We start from the raw sequence: 21,013 nt of genomic DNA, 5'->3' as shown, positions 1-21,013 counted from the left end.
GGCAAAATAAATTTCCTAGACAAACACACGACAGCTTCAGAATACACTTAATACAACACTTACTAGGATGGGGAAATGAATTAAAATGTCCTTTGCAAGAAAGCGCAAGAAATGCAGTCTATGTTTAAAGTCCGGTTGGCTAGATCGCAATTTGCCGATCTAATAACTTTGCCAAATAAAGGAATTTCGTACAAGTTCGTTAGGATTCATTCTGGAGTTACCAGGGCTAACGAATTCCGGAGTTTGAGGTAAATCCTTGGTTGCGATGTTATTAACCCCTTGCGTCCTGGAACCGCTACCGCTGTACTTGAACGAAATCCTGCGTATAGCGTAGTCACAGCATGAATTACATCTGGATCACACTGGGGATAGTCCGGTGGGCACAGTTATAGGGTTCACAAGCCTATCCTTAACATCTATGCCCAATCCCCTTCATGGGAACACTTAACCCACCAATCTCCGATTTGCCCGTAGTTTGCAAAACCGGGCAAAAAGGCTTTCCGGTTTGCAAAGCGCATGTGCTCATTTGACACCCATGCGGTTTAGCGTACCTGGAATACACCCCTTTCCTGGCGACACTGGGTCTGGGGTTTGGCTCCAAGGGTCGAATGGCTCATGCTGGGTGCCGGGATCTGGCACTCAGCAACATCCCGGCCATTTTCAAACCTTGGATCTCTGAGGCTTTTCATCCCTGCATTTTCCCTAGACTTAGAGACTCACACTTAGCGGGACCTCTTTGAAATGCAGGAAGGAAAATACCCTCAGGTCATGCACCCTTAGCATATTTACATGCCAAAGGATTTGTTCCCGGGCATACAGAACACAGTTCCTGCCTGTGCATTTTAAATTCATAGTATTATACACTTTATGAAAACATCATGTTCTTAGTGTACCACAACTGTAATTTTTATATGTATGTGAGTATTTTATTTATTTACACTTGCACACCAAAAATCAGGGTGCTGGCCTTCTCTGTTCGCGAGTTAGCCAGCTCAATTGAAAAGCTTTCTTGTGGGAACTCAAGTTCACCCAGTTCCCACATCAATTGACCTAATTCTCACGGCCATTGACTTTCTGCCTTTCAAGTTCTGCGAGCTAACAAGGTATAGATACATTGTATCGGCAAAACACTTCAAGTTTAACCGCCAGCCACTTATTCAACTGACTTGCGGTTACGGAATCGAGAGCTTGAAATGGATACCCATACTATACAGCAGACCTCCCATACTCAGCGCTGGCTTTGGCGCTCACCATGCCATCTTGTGCCTGAAAATCAGATAGCACAGTTTACATGTATTTCTATTACAGCAGGCAGGGAATAGCCTGCAAACTGGGGGTAAGAAGGCTGGGACAGGGCAAATACAGCAGTGCAGAGCATGTACTTTTAACCCCTTCATTCACAATGCGAGTTGGGGTTAATCAGCTTGGTATAATACCTTTATTTAGGCCTGATTAATCCTCTCATCACCACAGATACCCCCCTTTTGTGCAGGAAACGCACCCAACAATACTGCCAGGTAAGACACAGTGCTCAAATCCATGCATACCAATTCCCTTCTCCCCAAACCCCAACAACCTAATGTAAAACTCTAGTCCTAATGTAAATTGCTGTACCCCATGTCATGCATGCTTAGTCTACTCCAATCCCCAAAACATAGAAGATACCGTATCATAATGGACTGTACTGGCGACATGTTCTATTAATTTTTTTATATTTCTGTGTTAGATGTGCATGTCTGGAGCTGGGCGGAAACAATGTGCAGGAAATACCCTCCCCCCCCCCCCGGTGCAGGAAACAACCCCAGCAATACTGCCAGGTAAAACACATTGCTCCAATCCCTCCAACCCCCCCAAAAACCTAATGTATACATCTAGCAAAACCTAATGCTTATTGTTACAGTAGAATGCATCATTTTGTTAGATACAATTTGATTATAGCTTCTTTTAGCCGAGAATACACAGTAAACTTTTTCCCAATAGACTGTAACATTGTTGTGGTAATACTAACTTGAAAGTCTGATACTTTGTATACCATAGCAGCAATAATACACTGGTTGAATAAATCCTGCATTGGTAGCCAATTACAATAAATCAGTGAGTCTTGGCGTACAGTAGATCATGCTGTAAACTTGATAATATAGAATATTGTCTCTTTCTTTCCAGACCCAGATGTCCAAGAAGCAGCAGCCATTATGAAGAAGAAAAATACAAGATTGTACATTTTGAAGAAGAGGCGGTGTTGTATTTTTGTAGTATTCCCCTTTCCTTTATTGTCCTGTACAAATAAAAATGTTCATTCTTTAACAATACTTTTTGGTGAGTTCACGTTTTTACTGTCCATACACTTACAGTAGTACTATAGCTAAAGTTCTCTGGGTATTTCAATATATAAAAAATATATAAAAACGTGTCATTGATGAACTGTACAGAATACAGTATGTACAATATAATATATAAATCTAGAAAATAAAAGTAGTTTTTACTATCTACAGTAGATACACAAACAGCAGTACTGTACGACTGCCTAGCAGATATAGTATGTACTGTAGCGACTCAATGAGGAATTGCACTGTGCTGTATCTTACTGTACAATAATGAAATTCAATTGCTTTTAGTGCTTAAATAAATTTACAGTATAGTATCTACACTATAGTATAACAATCTAGAAAATACACGTTGTTTTTACTAGTTACAGTATTTACAGTGCAGTACCAGCAGAACTGTACTACTGCGATGACACGCGTATGCGTTTCAACAATTTCCAATTAGACAAACACATATGTGCAGAATTGTGCTGACGCATATACGTTTCAATGAGGTTTCAATTTGACATACACGCATGCGCAGAAATTTTATGACACGCATATGCGTTTCAATTAGCCATACACGCATGCGCAGAAATGTGCTGACACGCATATGTGTTTCAACAAGTTCCAATTAGACATACATGCATGCGCAGAAATTTTATGACACGCATCTGCGTTTCAATTAGCCATACACGCATGCGCAGAAATGTGCTGACACGCATATGTGTTTCAACAAGTTCTAATTAGACATACACGCATGCGCAGAAATGTGATGACGCATACTTAACTGTGCATTATGTGTTTCATATCATGTGAAAGAAAAAGGACCCAGTCTTTCAGCACTCAGTCACAAGAAATGTAATATTGTAAAATTTAAAAATATACTTTATTTATAACCATGAATAAAAAATAGGGTGTTAAAACGTAATTAAATTGTATTAAACAGCACGTGACTGTATCCTTGATAACCCGCCTGCGATTAGGTGGGTAGATATGGTAAAGTCCCTAATGAATATTGGGGATCAAACGCTACTGATAGTAGCTGCCTAGTAATATAGGAAGGAGGAGCCTGTGAGAGCCCACTCAAAGACACTCTCCATATAAGTGTATCCAAGCGTACGGTACGCACTTAATTGATACACTGTGGATAAAAACAGTGATACTGTGTGACATAATGCGAGCTAAGTTAGACCAATGTGATGTCTGTCCCTAATGAAGATATGCACTGGTGACTAAATCCATTCATCAGTACTGTCAGAGCCAGGTCTATGGTGAGAACCTGTATAGCCCACACTGTTGATCATAGGTGCAGACTCATGGACACACTTGGTAGTGGGATACAGAATAGTATGGCAAAACTGGAGCATTAAATAAGGTCATCCATACACCTAACCTGCAGATAATATGTGTGGTAAAATCATCTGTAGATAGCAGTGAAGACAGTGGTGTTATACAGGTGTTATTAACCAAAGTACACCTAAAATAATGTCAATAAGGGATGTCAATATTATCTGCTGTTGCTGCCCAGTAAACGCTATAATAAGAGCCAAATGCAGACACTTAGTACATATAGACAATTTTCCCTTGAGTGAGCGTGGTGGAGTATTGTGCACAAAGGGTAATTGGTAGCATGGAGGTAGCCTCACCAGTGTCTGCAGTGGCACAGGAGGGTTCACGCTAATCAGTGAATTGTGATAATCTTAGCTGTAACCCCCTGTGGTACTGCTCAGCATGTAAAGGGTTAAATGCATTTAGGATTGCCAAATTACTCAGCTTATGGATGAGCAGGGGTGTAGAGGTGGTTAATACTAGGGTTGAACAGTAAAACCCATAGACGCACCACCCCCCCTCCTCAATAAACAGCTGGTCTGTATCTATGACCAAGTGAGGGAAAACCGATCTAACTGATGGTCGCACAGTCCCCTACATCAGCGCTGATCTTGGTTATATCAGCGCTGATGTGCTCGAGGACTTGCCTGTCTAAGAGATGATTTGCTCATAAACCCCTCAGGCTGAAGGATCCCGCGATGGAGTGGTAAAGCGCGATCCCAAATTCAGATGCACAAGTACGGGAAGCTAGAGTGTACTAGCGCTGATAAGTATCAGTGAGCTGCTACATTTGAAATAAATGAGCTTCCCGCGTGTGCAGGAGTTTGATTGCCGACTCGCGCGTTTCACGTAGTGAACGCTTCCTCAGGGCTCTAGCTGTGCGGGTTTCCTTTGCGTGTAGCATTATGTGTTTCAACAAGTTCCAATTAGACATACATGCATGCGCAGAAATGTGATGACGCATATTTAACTGTGCATTATGTGTTTCAACAAGTTCCAATTAGACATATACGCATGCGCGGAATAAATATTTAACATTTTACATTCGGCAGAAGAAGCAAAACCGATGTTGGATTTTAGTATTATACCTTTTCCTTTATTATCCTGTACAAACCCAACATTTAATTCGTCAAAATACTTTTTGTTGTGTGTACTCATATTTTTATACTTCTACAGTTAGAGGATTTGTGTATGGCAAAGGAGCCTCAGAAAGGACTTCTTTCCCATGTACAGTATACAGTATGAACTCGTAAAGTTAATCTTCAAATTACAATTACACACACTTGAAGTACTGTACTGTACTATACGGCAATAAAAGACAGGTTCAATTGCAATTAGATTTGTAAGACTACAACTCGCAATCGCCCACTTGAGTTTCTCGATGGTATTGCAGACAACGCTAAAATGCCATTTTCTGCACTCGATAAAAACATTAGTAAAAGCGCATCTTAACGCGGTAAAGATTACGGAAATCACGCAGCATGACCTGGGTATGCCCAGGAATACAACTTGTGAAATGTTCGAATAACGGCCGATGCATCTGTATGTTAAGATTTCTGTTATTTGTTGTGTTTTTATGGGTTAGTTTTGTGGGGTTTTTTGTTTTTTTGTTATGTGTTATGTTTTACATGCCACACTTGGCTGTTTATCCACATGGTCTCTTCACTGTGCTAAGAAATATGAATAGCTCCACTGGGTACATCCTTTTAGAGTGTAAGTACCCTATGAGAATTATTTAATGGAATGTTAAAGGAATCAATTCCCCTATTAACGAAATAAAATTCTGAAGCGCCTTTAGAATCTTAAAGCCGAAGTTGCATTAATTCAGGAAATTCATCTAGATGCAACAGAAAGTGAAAAACAGGAGAGACTGTGTGGGTAAATGTATATATTCCCCAACAGGAGGGAAAAAAGGAGGAGTAGCCATCTTAATAAACTAATCTTTGCCACAAGAAGTTATCTCCACTGGAATGGATGTGGAGGGGAGAGTGATACAATGCCTTGTCAGAATATATAATGAGAATTAAAAATATATAATGTCTTTGGCCCAAATGAGTATGATCAAAATGTTGTCCAATCTGTGACCAATACTATACTCACTGCTAAAGAAAGTAATTTGATAGTTGGAGGGGATTTTAATTGGGTACAGGATCCATTTATGGATAAATCAGTTCAGATTCAAGGGAAATCAAGGTTAATTGCCACATAAAGGCGCACAGGGGTTTATGGATATTTTGAGTCTGGAAGACTGCGGGCAAATGTTTAACCCTTTGGAAAGAGAATACACTTTTTTCTCATACCCACATAATTAATTCTCCAGAATAGATTATATTTTTGCCAATAGTAAGGTAATGGGGAAGGGCACAGATACTAAAATAGAAGTTATAATCATCTTGGATGTTGCCCCAGTATGGGTGGGACAAAGAGCGCATGGAAATAGAATATGGACATTTCATCCTTGTATAATAATGAAGAATTTAAAGCATTTCTTCTAAATAATTGGTTTTATTTTAAGGGAACTAATGCTGCTCATTGCAACGCAGAAAGTTATTTTGGGAGTCTGGAAGGCAGTTTAAGAGGGAAAATAATTGCATATATAAATAAGAGAATGGAGGAGAATCATTTGGAGATCTCTAAGGCTAAGAGTTAAATGATTGATTATGTGCTTTTAAGCTAAATCCAGCTACAGATAACAGAGACTGATATGTGTAAGGATCCGCGCTGCGGGTATACCCGCGTCCAGCGCATCCTTACCTTGTTCTCGGGCCATTCGGGCTCCCCGGCGGCATTCCCCGATCCTGGCTGCTTTCCCTGCACCTCCTGCCCACGCGCGTGAGCCCTACGGGTGCGCGCGCACTCAAGCCACCATTGGTTGGCGCCGGGTGCCTGACTCCGCCTCCGCTGACACGGCACACGCTCCTTGCATGTCACCGCTCGGGTCCCGTCAGCTCCGCCTCCCCGCTTCTCCCTCCTTACATGACCCTTCCCCTGTCCGTCCCTCTGCTCCTCCCCTTCTTCTCTCTGCTCCTGGGTCCTCAGGTGCACTTTCCCCATACTCCGCTTCCTCGGACGTAACACACATGCCCGGCACGCCCCTTCCCCATCTGCCTTGCCCCTCAGGTCCTCCTACCCTTTCTCTCCCTTCCCTTATCTGTCCATCCGTTCCTCCCCTTACTCTGACCACTTCATTTGCCTCTAGCAACTCTCCTCTATCTGGGCTTTATCTTGCTCACTCCTCTGTTCCTCCCCTCACTCCCATTGGTTTCAAACTTCCTCACTCTGCTCTCATATTAGGTTCCTTTTCGGGCCGCTCCTCCGTCACTCCCCTTTCTCTGATTGGTCCCAGCCCCCTATATAATCCATCTTCTCCATTTCCTCTTTGCTCTGCATAGCTTCTGTACCTTGGTGCTGTCTGCTGTTGCCTGGCCTCTCTTGTCTTTTCAGTGCTGCTCCTGTCCCTGGAATCTTTGCTGACCTCCCTGGATTTGACCCCTGCTTTGAACTATACTACGCTGCTCTCTGGAACCCTTTGGACCTTGCTTTGGACTTCTACGCTGCAGACCTCTACAACCCTTGGACACGGCACACGGCCAAACTACTACGCTGCTCTCTCCACTCCACGACCCAGGCTTACGTACAATCGATTTCGCTGCCCTCTCCAACCCACGACCCTTGGCATATGAACTTAACCCTTCTATGCCGGAGCTGTCAAGTACGGTATCATTTAAATTCTTGTTACCCGGACCACCTACACTACTACCACACTCCAGCCGTGCCCCCGTTTGCTGCTAGGTGTGTGGTTTTACCCTTTAAACCTCAGTCCCGGGGTCTTATCTGGCTTGTGGGCAGGCCGAGCGTTACAATATGAGAGTCAGGATTTATGTGAAGTTTGGCTACATAGAAAAGAACAAAAGAAAATGCAGTTTAGAGATCTAAACTTTTACATGTTTGGAAATAAAGCAGGGAAATTGTTGGGCAATATGGCTAGAAAACCTATGAAATAAAACCATATTCTGAGAATAAGGGAAAAATCGGGAGATTAACCACTAATCCTAGAGAGATAAAAAATGGTTATTCAACAGTTCTGCCAACATTTGTATAGTAAAAGCAATATAGACGAAGATGCACAGTGTGGTTTTATGGGAAAAATAAGCTTATTAAGTTAGACAGAGAAGAGCAGTTAATGTTAAATGCTCCAATAATGATTGAAGAGATAGAAAATTATATTAAAACTCTTAGAAATGGTAGAGCGCCAGGCCTAGACAGATTCACAGAAGAGTTTTAGAAAATGCTTACTGATAAAATTGGGGCCCCTCTAAGAGAAGTAAAGAGGAATATATAGAGACGGGTAAAACTACCATTGTAAGAATAATTCATAAAGATGATAGAGACCCCTTTAACCCAGAATCCTATAGACTAATCTCTCTCTTGAACCAGGACGCAAAGATACTGTCAAAATATCAAAAATATTGGCCAATAGACTTGCCACAGTCCTACCTAAATTAATACATGCAGATCAGACAGGCTTTGTAAAGGCATAGCCTCTGTTAAAAATATCAGAAAGGTTATAACAGCTATACACTGGACAAAAACTGATAAACAAAGCAATAAAGATAATATAATAATATCAGTGGATCTCTGAAAGAGATGTGTGCAGAGATATGCTATGCTAATGGAGACCGTTTAGGGTGATATTAACATACAGCTTTATTGCCTGTTCCTTTAAACAACACAGCAAACAAAAATATACATAAAACAACTAACACCTATTCTTGTGTAAGGGCTAACTCACTCCCCAGTCCTGTAAGATGATGCTGATGCTGATGCTGATGCTGATGGACAAATTAGATGCTGAAACGAATAAAGAATTAAGATCCGAGAATTTTTTTTAAAAATGGGAAAAATGTATTGATACTATGGGGGTCATGCACTAAGCAGCTAAAAATTGCATTCGCCAGGGGTTTGAACTCGCCATGTTTTGAGCGTGTTGCCCTCGCAGTATGCAGGAAGGTCTGAATTCCTGGCGAATCACTGCGAGAGCAACATTTCAAATCATGGCGATTAGGCGGTGGCGAGACGCTCTCCCTGCCGATAACATGCTGATAAGCCCTCCCCTGGCGAGATCAGGCTGTTGCAGAGAGAGATCCGCCACTCTCTCGGCGCAAACCTCTGCCCCAATAAAAATATTTGTAATAAAATTTTATTCATAGTGTACATGTGCAGGGGGTCTCCGGAGTTGAACTGCATTGGATTCAGGTCCGGGGACCCCCTGCATCCCAATATACAGGCCCCTTTATGAGGTGCCGGTATCCATCTGCATTTCAATCTCCCGATCACGTGACCGCGGAATGTAAACCAAGCAGAGGGATACCGGCACCCCATAAAGGTGCCTGTATCTCGGGAAGCAGGGGGTCCCCGGACCTGAAACCAAAGCGGTTCAGCTCCGGAGACCCTCTGCACATCTACACTATGAGTAAAATACACATATCAATAAACAATAATTCATTACCGTGGCGGCTATCCGCTATGGTAATGAAGCAGCATTAATGTATTTTTAATAATAGTGTGCGGGACCAGGGGGTCTTCTGAGCCAGAAATCAATGCGGTTCAGCTCAAGGGACCCCCTGTTCACTCAAAATATTATTAAAAATACATTAATGCTGCTTCATTACCATAGCGGATAGCCGCTAAGGCAATGAAGGGTTTAAGGCATAGTAGCATGTTTATTGGGGACAATTGCCCCCAATAAACATTGCAATATACAACATGCACCCCCTGTGCCCCCAACAACCCCTATACCCCCTAACATACAGTACATACAGTATATGTAATTTTTGGGATGTACAGCAATGATACTATAGGAAGGCGGTGGGCCCCGGGTGTTCCCCACAGGTGTCCCCGCTTGCCTGCAGTACCAATTCTGTGGCCCAAAAAATAATTTAAAAACACATAAATACTTATAAATAAATACACACCTCCCACCTCGGGTGGTTCTCACGGGGGGTCTGCGGGCCAGATATGGATAATAGATTATTTGTTCATTATTAAACACATTACCTAGCATAATAAAATAAATACAGGTCTGCTAACCTCATCAATATGAAATCTCTCCGCCTGCAAGTTCCCTCTGTCCTTCATAGCCAAAATAAATATATTGCAAATACATTCTGGTGACACTTAACCCCGTAATCACCTGATGGGTTAATAACCACAAAGGTAATTAAGGGGTTAAGACACCCTGCCCCGATATGCACACTTCACCCATTCATTTGTACAGTGGCTTCATCATGTATGTGTATATATATGTGTATATATGTATGTGTATATATATATATATATATATATATATATATATATATATATATGTGTATATATATATATATTTATATATATATATATATATATATATATATATATATATATAAATATATATATATATACACATATATATATATATATATATATATATATATATATATATATATATATATATATATATATATATACACATACATATATACACATATATATACACATACATGATGAAGCCACTGTACAAATATATATATATATATATATATTAGAGAAAAAAGAGAAAAGCACCCGATCCATGTTTAAAATCCAAATACAAAATCTTAATAAAAAATGACAAGACAAATGCACACTCACAATTTGTCAATGCAATAAAAGCATTGTATGGGTAAACCCATGCTCCAACATGTAGCCTGCTGCCGACCACTTGCTCCGTTACGTCAGACCTCACTGCTGCCTGTGTGTCACGATGAATAGTCCCCCCGCCAACTCAGATGAACAGCCTGTGGTTCCTGGCAGGTTGTATTGGGTATTGCGTGCGGCTCAGGGAATGTCTTCCCCTTTCTGGCAATAGACATATGAGCTGGTCCACCACCGTAGTTCCGTAAAACCATGTGCCCTACGTGTTTCTTCCGGTAACGGATTTCATCAGGGGACGATATATGTATATATATAATTTTTTCATATATTCTTGTTTTTTATATATTTTTATACATTTTTGTGTTTTTTCATATTTTTCATTTTTTATATATTTTTCTTTATTTCTTAACACTTTCACACTCACTATCCATATTTAACCACCATCCGAGTTTACATTATATATTTTGTATAATAACATTTGATACAGATCATCTGTGTTAACCATTTTGACGATCTGTGTGTTATTGAGAGTCTGCTGTGAGGCTGGTACATATCCAGGTGCTGTCAAACTTTACATGTAATATATATATATATATATATATATATATATATATATATATATATATATATACACTGAATGTATATTTTTTTGACAGCGCCTACACGTGTACCAGCCTCACATCAATATATCCCAGTATATCCCAGATCGTTAAAATTGCTAACACAGATGACCTGTATATAAAATATATTTTGTTATATATTGTAATGAACAAAATATATATTTGAATCTCAGGTGATAATATTAATAAGTGAGTGTGAAAAAATAACTATTGAAAAATGCAAAATGGTGTAAAAAATAAAAAAACATATAATTGAAAAAACACAAATCTAAATATATGAATCTATAAAAAAAAATATATTGTTAAAATATATAATTAATCTGTGTAAAAAAAATATATTGAATAAAAAACAATAAAAAATGATTGAGTTCCTTCATGTTATAGATGAATCTCTTTGTAAGAATTTCAAAACGGCCGGGCTGCTTCTTCTTTGGGGTCTGCAACCTCCCAGCAGATCTAGTAGAGAAAAAAGAGAATTTTTTCTCTTTTTTCTCATACACACACACACACACACACACACACACACACACACACACACACACACACACACACACACACACACACACACACACACACACACACACACACACACACACACACACACACACACACACATATATATATATATATACACACACACATATATACACATATAGTTAGGTCCAGAAATAATTGGACACCGACATTATTTTCATAATTTTGGCTCTGTACGCCACCACAATTGATTTGAAATGAAACAACCGACATGCAACAGAAGTGCAGACTTTCAGCTTTAATTCAAGGGGTTGAACAAAAATATCGTATGAAACATTTATGAATTGCAACCATTTTCATACACAGTCCTATTATTTCAGGGGCTCAAATGTAATTGGACAAATTAACACAATAATAAATAAAATGTTCATTTTTAATACTTTGTCGAGAATCCTTTGCAGGCAATGACTGCTTGAAGTCTGGAATGCATGGACATCACCGAACACTGGGTTTCCTCCTTTGTGATGCTTTGCCAGGCCTTTACTGCAGATGTCTTCAGTTGTTGTTTGTTCGTGGGTCTTTCTGCATTAAGTTTTGTCTTCAGCAAGTGAAATGCATTCTCGATTGGGTTGAGATCAGGTGATTGACTCGGCCATTGCAGAATATTCAACTTTTTTGCCTTAAAAAACTCCTGGGTTGCTTTCGCAGTATGTTTTGGGTCATTGTCCATATGTAAAGTGAAGCGCTGTCCAATCAACTTCGCTGAATTTGGCTGAATCTGAGCAGACAATATATCCCTATACACTTCAGAATTCATCCGGCTGCTTCTGTCTTCTGTCACATCATCAATAAACACTAGTGGCCCAGTGCCATTGTAAGCCATGCATGCCCATGCCATCACACTGCCTCCACCGTGTTTTACAGATGATGTGGTATGCTTCAGATCATGAGCCATTCTAAGCCTTCTCCATGTTTTTTTCTTCCCATCATTCTGGTACAGGTTGATCTTAGTTTCATATGTCCAAAGAATGCTGTTCCAGAACTGGGCTGGCTTTTTTAGATATTGTTTGGCAAAGTCTAATCTGGCCTTTCTATTCTTGAGGCTTAAGAATGGTTTGCACATTGTGGTGAACCTTCTGTATTTGCTCTCGTGAAGTATTTTCTTTATGGTAGACTTGGATAATGATATGCCTACCTCCTGGAGAGTGTTCTTCACTTGGTTGGATGTTGTGAAGGGGTTTTTCTTTACCATGGAAAGGATCATACGATCATACACCACTGTTGTCTTCCGTGGACGTCCAGGCCTTTTTGTGTTGCGGAGTTCACCAGTGCGTTCTTTTTTTCTCAGAATGTACCAAACTGTTGATTTGGCCACTCCTAATTTTCCTGCTATCTCTCTGATGAATTTTCTTTGTTTTTTTGCAGCCTAAGGATGCCCTGTTTCACTTGCATTGAGAGCTCCTTTGACTGCATGTTGTGGGTTCACAGCAACAGCTTCAAAATGCGAATGCCACACCAGAATCAACTCCAGACCTTTTACCTGCTTAATTGATGATGAAATAATATAGGAATAGCCCACACCTGTCCATGAAACAGCTTTTGAGTCAATTGTCCAATTACTTTTGGTCCCTTGAAAAAGAGGGGGCTACATATTAAAATGATGTAATTCCTAAACACTTCCTCCAATTTGGATGTGAATACCCTCAAATTAAAGCTGATAGACTGCCCTTTAAGCCCATATTCATTATTTAACTGTAACTTGAATGTATTTTGGTACACAGCCGAAATAACAAAACTTGTGTCAGTGTCCAATTATTTCCGGACCTAACTGTATATATATATATATAAATATATATTATATATGTATATATTACAATACATATACACACACGATTAACCAATATATAAAGAAATGTTTAAGCATTCAAAAAAAACATGCACAAATGAAAATAGCACATCTCCAAATCAATAAATCACATAGAATATCAAAATTACTGAACTATGGCTTTTACCTTGGCTGGCTCTGGTTTGAGGTGCCCTCCACCCACCCTGTGCCCTAAGTACAGGACCTCTGACATTACTACCATACACTTAGTGGGTTTCAAGGTAAGCCTAGCCTCCCTGATCCTATCCAGCACCGCAGCTACATGTCCTAAGTGGGAGTCCCAGGAATTACTAAAGACAGCAATGTCATCTAAGTAAGCCCTGGCATAGCTTTGCATCCCTTCCAGTAACCTATTGTCCAGGCATTGGAAGGTAGCCGGGGCATTCTTCATCCCAAATGGCATCACTAAAAACTCATAGAGGCCACTTTAGAGTGATGAATGCTGAATTCTCCCTAGCCTCCAGGGTCAGTGGGATTTGCCAATAGCCTTTGCTCAAATCCATGGTGGTCAGATACTTTGCCCCCGCGAGTTCATCCAGTAACTCATCTATGCGGGGCATGGGGTAGGCATCTGACACCGTCCCAGCGTTGAGCAAGCGGTAGTCCACACAAAACTGGGCGGTCTTGTCCTTCTTAGGGACTAGAACTACCGGGCTTGCCCAAGAACTCTGGGACGGAGTAATTACTCCTAGGGTCAGATTCTCCTCTATCTCCCTCTCCATACTGGTCTTGACCTCTGCTGACACTCTATAGGCGTGCTTATGCAGAGGCTGCAGGTCCCCTGTGTGCACTGGGTGTTATGTGTGGTCTCTGGCATGTCAGTGAAGAGGGCCCTATACCTAGCTAGCATGTCTCTGGCTTCTTCCTTCTGCCTAGCACTTAACTGTGCCTCTATCTCCAGCTTTTCCACAGTGTTTCCCTGCCTAGCCTCCCCTAGAAGATCAGGCAGAGCATTGCTCGCCAGATCCTCCAGCAGTGGGCTACAAATGGCAATTTCTGCTCCCATACTCGGTGCTCTGTATTCCTTCAACATATTAACGTGATATGTGTTATGCCTCTCAGGCTCTACCTGTACAACATAGTTGTACTCATTCACCTTTCCGATGACCAGGTATGGTCCCGACCAGGCAGCCATCAACTTGTTCTCCCGAGTGGGTTTGAGAACAATCACCTGCTGTCCTGGGATGAATTCTCTGCTACGGGTATTCCGGTCATACCATAGCTTCTGCATTGTCTGAGCGGCCCTGAGGTGGTCCTGGGCCACCCCAATGAGCATCTCTAACCGGTCTCGGAGATCTACTACATTCTGGATCACTGAAGCATCAGTAGCAGTAGCCTCCCCTTCCCATCCCTCATGGAATAGGTCCAGAGGTCCACATACTCTGTGGCCATATAGTAGCTCGAAGGGGGAGAAGCCTGTAGATTCCTGCGGTACCTCTCGGTAGGCAAACAGCAAGTGCTGTAAATGAATCTCCCAGTCTTTCCCTTCCGCCTCTATAAAGGTCTTAAGCATCTGCTTCAGGGTACCATTGAACCTCTCACATAATCCGTTTGTCTGGGGATGGTAAGGGGTAGTGCACCGGTGCTGTACACCGCATGCATCCCAGAGACAATGTAACAGTTCACTCATGAACTGCGACCCTTGATCAGTTAGGATCTCACTAGGGAAACCTACCCTAGCAAAAATGTTCAGCATCCTGCTGCCACTGTCTTGGCATCTATGGTGCCAAGTGCTACCGCCTCAGGGTACCGGGTGGCAAAATCCACCACCGTGAGGATGTAGCTCTTTCCTGACCTGCTAGGAATCATAATGGGTCCTACCAGGTCCATCGATACCTTCTGGAAGGGTTCCCCTATTACCGGTAGGGGTTTCAGGGGTGCCTTCACACGGTCGCCTGCCTTACCCACTCGCTGGCAGGCATCACAAGAGCGGCAGAAAGTGCCCACATCTCGAGATGCCCCCGGCCAGTAGTAACGCTGTAATAACCGGGCTCGCATTCTGTTGACCCCCTGATGCCCCGCTAACAGAATAGAGTGAGCTACCCGTAACAGTTGCTGTCGGTACCCCTGGGGCACTACTAGCTGTCGCTTACTGGTCAATCCCTCCTCTATCCCTGGGTTCCCTTCTTCTCTATACAGGAGTCCCTTATGCCATCGGCAGTGCTCAGTGCCCTCCCCTGCCTGAGCCTCGGATGCCCGAAGTCTCACGCTGGCCAGGGTAGGGTCTGCCTTCACTGCCTCCCTAAACTGGGCTCCTAATTCTGGCCACCCCCCAGTCATATCAATGTCAAGGGAATGGGGAGGGGGAGGGGAAATAGTAAGTCAGTCTGTGGTTGCAACTGATTCTGGTTACCTCCCCGGGCACCTCAGCGCCCTCCGCTATCGTTGGTCCCAAAGGCTGGGGGACTGGCGCCGCCGCCATTGCCGCTGTCTGGCTCCGGCTAACCGCCGCCACCACAGCGGGTCTGGGTACCCAGTCGTAGGTGCAGGTCATCGGTCCAGATCATTGCCAAGAAGAACCTCAGCATCCAAACCAGGTAAAACCCCCACCTCCCGCACACCCTGTCCCTCCCCCCAATCCAAAAAGATCCTGGCAACTTGCAGAAAACATGGCTCTCCGTCGGCCACAGTGATTTGCATCCCAGGTCCTGGGAGCAATTCCTCTGGCCGGACCATATCAGGTCGGACCAGGGTCACTGCAGCTCCTGATTCCATCTAGCTGACTGCTTGCCGGTCACTGACTGTGACCGGGGTGAGATGTCTGCTCCGGCCGTCCATCTGCTGCAGGGCTGCGCTGATCTGTCCTCCGCTCCTGGCTGTAGGCACCAATGAAACCGGGACAGGCGTTGCATGGGACGTCTCGCTGGGAGTTGTTTCCATGACCGGTCCGGATTCTTTGGTGGAAAACACCTGCACATGGGCTACCGGCTTTGCAGCTGGAGTGCGTTGCCCCTGATGGGGTCCGCTGGAACGCAGGAGTTCTGGGCAATCTGGTCTGATGTGACCAGTGCGGTTGCAGTTGTAGCACCGGCTCTCGTGCCGGAGCTCCCCCGCCTTCGGTGGACTGCTGCCCGCAGATGGCTTCTGAGTCCATTGAAGGGTACTGGCAGACTTTTTGGCCGGGGCCGCCATTGCCTTGGCTGCTGCCTTGTCGGGCATCAGGGCTCAGCTGGCCACATAGTCGTCTGCAAGCCTGCCGCCTCTTGGTAAGTCTTGGGCTTTTTGTCATACATCCAAGCCCTCACCGCCGGCGGGCACTGCTGCATGAGCTGATCCTGAAAGATGAGGTCCAGCAGGCGATGGTAAGTCTGTGCCTCATAGCCCTTCACCCATCGGATCCCGTACAAAGCCATGTGGGTCACGTAGGTAACATAGGACTCCAGAGGCTGTCTCTCTTCCAGCCGGAATTTACCCCGGTAGGCTTCAGGGTTAAAACCGTACTGAAATAACAACAGCTGTTTCAGGTGTTCATAGTCATCAGCATACTCATCTGGAAGCGCCATCATTGTCTGCTTAGCCAAGCCGGACAGCAAGGGGTCCAAGCGTGCGACCCGGTACTGGGGCAGTACATGGTACCGCTGGCACTGTGTTTCAAAGTTCTTTAAGAAACTGTCGATCTGATCAGTACATTCCACGAACTTGGTGAGACTGTGATGGTCCAGTTTGAGAACATCTTTGTTGTGCTGGGCAGGGGGCAATAAGCGAGTCTGTTCACTGCCATAGTGATAAACTGCAGTCGCTCCTCCGGTGTCCCTCTTTCACTCCACGCCGAAATCAGTGCCATCATTTCAGGGGTGAACGGACTGGTAGCCGCAGCAACCAATACCCCTCCTGATGCACTGACCCCGGGAGGTGCGCTCGTCCCCCCCCGGGATTCTGCCGCCCCGGCACTTGGTTCCTTCCCTGATCTCCGGGCGGCTGTACAAGGGCAAGCTGAGCCATATCCTTAGGCTCTGCAAGCCGGGCTTCATGATTGCTGATCGACTCTATCATCTGCGCGACCTCTTGGTTCTCCCAGAGCAGTCCATACTCACGGCACTTGTCTTTCAGCTGAGCTCGGGTCCGGATATTGGATGAACCTTCAGCCTCGCTCATGGTTCACGGCTGGTAGATGTTCAGGCGCAATAGTGAGGTGGTGTTACAACTTGTGCTAACTGTTGCACTACTGTGTGTTCAATATCTTTAGTCCCAGGAACTCGCAATTCACCTCGAGATCCCACTGTATTACAAAGTCCCTCAGTAAACTGTAATACAGGTTCAGTTCAGTCCCCCCACTGCCACCACTTAATTACAGCTTGTCACGATAACTTATGACAAGATATAATATACATCAAATAACTGGTTTGAACTGAACGAGGCTTAGATATAATAAAGTATATTTATTCCTTAGATAGGTTAACACAGCAAGATAGTACAATTAACAGACAAGAAGGTAACATTTACTTAGCGGGTTGGAATGAAGAAGTATCAGATAGAAATTCTCCAGAAATCAGGTATCAATCAAGATGTAATCAGAAGACAAAGACTGTAGGATTGCCAACAGGTTATATATCTTTGCAACCTTATTCTTACTATTGAGTGCAGATTATTGGTGAACAATTATCTGCATCCAATTGCTAACGTGGGAACACAGTTTAACCCCGGCCCCCCAGCTAGTTGGCACATGTATCCTGGGACCCTGAGGGTCTCATTTCTGTAGCCCCACACCCAAATCAGGGGCGCCGGGCAGTCTACCAGATGGAGTACCTGGCAGGATACTCTTTGTTTGTAAGTGTGAGTTATAACACCCACAAAGCACTCCAGCTTCATGCTTCTCCGCCCACATGTAAACAGTTACAGTGGCTGAGTCTTTGATCAGGGGTCTGCTTCCTAAACATTTGGTCTCTCTCCTGACCATTTGCATTCCTTAGAAGGCAGGAATCTTTGCGGGCATTTGTCCCCGCTTTGAAAATACAGTATGATGGTTAATACACAAACATATTAAAATAACCGGTTCTGTTAGGTCCAGCGGGTCCAAACTAGCCAGGCCTTACTGCCGGAAGTGGGACACTATAGCCCGCTGTGACCTTCAGAACCGGAGATATGCAAATACCATATAAACCGCTTCTTAGTTTATTACAAAATTCTCCGCTGTAAAATAAATCTCAGTTTTTCACTCATTCCCCATTGAAATGAATGGAGCTTCAATGGCGGTCTATGGGACTCTGCAAAATGGTGCCTGAAAAAGCAGGACCATTAAACAAAGGGCTATAATCACTATTTAACTATTAACCCTTGTCCTCCTGGATGGATCCCAGTGTGTGTGTGTGGTACAGACACTTACATGGTGGAAATACAGTACAACAGGGGAACATACATTTTCATGTTATAGCAAGGTGAAAAGCACATTCCTGGACCGCAGTACAGTTGACCCCTTGCCTCCATGGTGAGGTCAGGGGGTGGCCATATGGGGTGCAACCCCTTTAATACTGGGCCAATCCCCCTCTCCCTCTACATACACTCTTTAAACCAAGCAAGTAAACAGAAATATATTAACATTAATTAATGAAATCCGAAATCAATTACAATCCTATCCAAATCAATTAGACAATAACCTATTTCAATCGTTACACCAAACCAATCATAAAAAAAGTTTGCATCAGCCAAAATAACTACCAAAAATAATATACTATTAAAAAGCAAACCACACCCTGAATTCTTGTACTGCAGAAACCACCAAAAATGACATCTATCTAAATTAAAAATTACATAACACACTCATTTAGAAGCATTGCAGCAAAGTACATTTTAAAATCAGCAAAACAAGCATTTCCAAAACAATAATTTCTTACTCTGTATGTATATATCGATCTAGACCCACGGTGACCCACGGAGACCATCTGGTGGACCATGGCGCCTGGCGCAGACCACCCGTAGGCCTCCAGACCCTGTTTGAAACCTTTTTCTGGGCCACTGTGAGGCCTACGGACACCCGGGGACTCTCGTGGGCCTGGGGCATTAACCCTGTATGTAAAAGAATAAATCATGTATTTATGGGGGGGCACAGGGGGTGGGTGGGTTATGTATTGTTTATTAATTATTGTTATGTTTATTGTGGGTCTGTGTATTGTTTTGAATGTGGTATTGGAGGTAGGGGGTTTTGTCCCAAAGGGAGGGAGGGTAGGCCTCCCGGTGGGTAGGGCTGAGGTGGTTAGGCCTCACAGGGGTGGGTAGTTTAGGCCTCCCCAGTGGTGGGTGAGGGTGGGTTAACCCCTTAATGACGGTCGCGGTTAATAACCTGCTATGGTGATTAAGGGGTTAGGGGACATTACATTGGCTCTTTTTATGCTTGTGTTTGTTTTTCAGCACCGGAGGGCATGGACGGTGATGAAGATGAGGATTGCCTTCATCGTGGCTGCCGGCCAAGGGTGAGTGCAAGATGTATTTATTTTATTTATTGGAATTCATGTATTTTAAATGGGCAAATGCACTATTATCCATATGTGGATAATAGTTATTTTGACCATTACTATTACTGTATGTGTTAGAGGGCGGGTGGAGGAGGCGGGGGTTGCATTTATTTAAAAGTATTAAAATGTTTTTTAATTATTTTTGGGGGCACAGAATTTGTACTGCAGGAAAGTGGGGCACCTGCGGGGAACACCCGAGGCCCACCACCAGCCTATCGTATCATTGCTGTGCATCCAGAAAATTACATATATGTATTGTATGTTAGGGAGGAATAGGGGTTGTTGGTGTGTGTGTGTGTGTGTATATATATATTTATATATGTATATATATATATTTATATATATATATATATATATATATATATATATATATATATATAAATGTGTGTGTATATATGTGTATATATATATATGTGTGTGTGTAGAGTAGGGATGGAGTTCCCACGCTCTGATTGGCTACCGTACCACGTGACAGGTTTTCATTGACGTCACATCCTTTCTCCCCCAAGCCCCTGACACATGGTATACCAGAGCCAATCAGAGTAGGGATAAAGTTCCCTTGCTCTGATTGGCTACCATACCATGTGAGGGCGGCCATGTGCCTTTTCATGACGTCATCTTAAAGGCAATTGAAGCAAAGCCATTCTGATTGGCTGTGCTTTCATTCCCTTTAAGTGACATCATCATTTTTTTTTTGTCGGCCAAAACACATGGTTTTCACGGCCCAATCAGGACCGTGGGAACCATGACGCAAAATGTGACTTCATAGGCCTTTAAAAGCCTATGTCGTCTCATTTTGAAGCCAGACGCTGCGGAGGAAGGACCTCCGGGAAAGAAAGAAGACCAGGGCGTGGCCGCAGACGGGGAGAAGACCCCGCCCAGCCCTGCTGGAAGGAGATAGAAGAAAGAAGAATACAGATGAAGATGGATTACAGATAGAAGACCCGTGGATTGATTTGGATTTTTAGTTTAATGTTTATTATTTTATGTTTTTTTATTTTATGGGTTCCTGATCGTGGATTGGTTCGTGAGTAAGCTGCGCAATGGGAATCGGTGGGGGCAAGTAATGGTAAGTGAACTACAGTAAAGAAATGTATTTTATTTAACTTGTTAATTTTTTCAAAAGGTTTTTTAACATGTGTATTTTTTTTTTTTTGTGGTATATCATTTCTTGCCACTGTATGTATGTATGTATATATGTCTAGAGAGATATATACATACAGTACAGGGTAAGAAATGATGTTGTTTTAAAAGCTGGATTAGATGTGTTTTAAATTA

The sequence above is a fragment of the Ascaphus truei genome, chromosome 4 (genome assembly GCF_040206685.1).
Source record: "Ascaphus truei isolate aAscTru1 chromosome 4, aAscTru1.hap1, whole genome shotgun sequence".
Lineage (NCBI taxonomy): Eukaryota > Metazoa > Chordata > Amphibia > Anura > Ascaphidae > Ascaphus > Ascaphus truei.
Note: the sequence above shows the minus strand (reverse complement) of the source record.